General features: G+C 41.7%; 1 long non-coding RNA gene across 1 annotated transcript in view; it reads right to left on the bottom strand.

Annotated features, from left to right (window-relative positions):
• Positions 1-1,032: 1,032 nt before the first annotated feature.
• Positions 1,033-1,192, bottom strand: part of LOC116696130 (uncharacterized) — a 659-nt gene continuing 499 nt past the window's right edge. Inside the window, exon 2 of the long non-coding RNA XR_004333630.1 lies at positions 1,033-1,133. This is a non-coding gene — a long non-coding RNA (uncharacterized LOC116696130). The remainder of the gene's footprint in view (positions 1,134-1,192) is intronic.

The raw sequence follows: 1,192 nt of genomic DNA, 5'->3' as shown, positions 1-1,192 counted from the left end.
GCTTCCTCATCTTCTTTTTTTTCCCCAGGCAGGAGCGGCAGATGAAAGGGAGACCCAGCGAGCATGAAAGGCAGCGTCTTGGCAGTCAAGTTGACCTCCAGGCTTTTTTTTCTCCACTCCTGCGTTTTTTTTAAATCTGTACCCTCCCACCTATTCACCTGTAAAGCCCTCCACATCTACTCTTAATGCCCGCCTGCTCCTCCAACAACCCCCAAAAAAACCTCTCCTCCATGTCTGTGGGTGGGATTGAGAAATGTGAAGGAGGGTGATTAAGACTCCATCATGCCATTATTCCCTGTTTTTACACCAGAAGGAGAGCCTTAAAATCTGCCTATAGTGGCTTAATGGGCAGATTTTTATTTTTAAAAGCGCAATTATGTTAGTCACAGAGGGACATGAAAGAGGCTGTTCTGTTTTTATTTAATTTTAGCACTTATCCTTTTGCTGATAAGGAAAAGGGATCAGGTATAAGGGGGGATGGGGATTTATAAGAAGCTGAATGAAACTTGCTGATTTGAGGCAATCGGCGTAAGACATGCCTCTAAAGGGAGTGTGCAGTGTCAGCATGAACTCATTGTGTGCAGGTGGGAGTGTTATCAAAGGTGAAAGATGGAAAACTGAGTTATGGATATGAGATGGTTCCAGCCAGTGCCTAACAACGGAGGTCCGATCCCATTCACACAGAGAGTGCTGGAGATTGTCCACTAACATCACAAAGGTCTTTTCCATGTTTTACCACCCCCCTACCTTTAAGTAGCAGTAAACAGAAACACAAATAATTTAAAAATGAGGAGTTATTGGTTGAATATGAAGCAGGAAGTTTCCCATCCAATCACAGTAATAATGTTAACAAATAAATCAGACATTGCTCAGGCAGTTTAGATAGAATCCCGCAGTTGGCGCCTTGAAATACAATCCCAAGTCCTCTTTGTAAAGGAGATAGAGACAAGGCCAAGTAAAAATGCGGTTGATCCCGAGACCTTCAAAAAGTGGTCGCACACTGCTACAGACCGCTCTCCATCCATGAGAAAGATTTTAAAGTGCCCATATTAGAAACAAAATCACTTTTTCTGGGATTTGAGGGGTTATTTTGGGTCTCTGGTGCTTCTACATGCATACAAACTTGGAAAAAACTATTTAATTTCATATATTTATTATACAGGAAAGTTAGAAAAAGTAACATTACATTACA

Source organism: Etheostoma spectabile, chromosome 9 (genome assembly GCF_008692095.1).
Source record: "Etheostoma spectabile isolate EspeVRDwgs_2016 chromosome 9, UIUC_Espe_1.0, whole genome shotgun sequence".
Classification (NCBI taxonomy): Eukaryota; Metazoa; Chordata; class Actinopteri; order Perciformes; family Percidae; genus Etheostoma; species Etheostoma spectabile.
The sequence above is the reverse complement of the archived record's forward strand: the minus strand, read 5'-3'. Positions and strand labels throughout refer to the sequence as shown.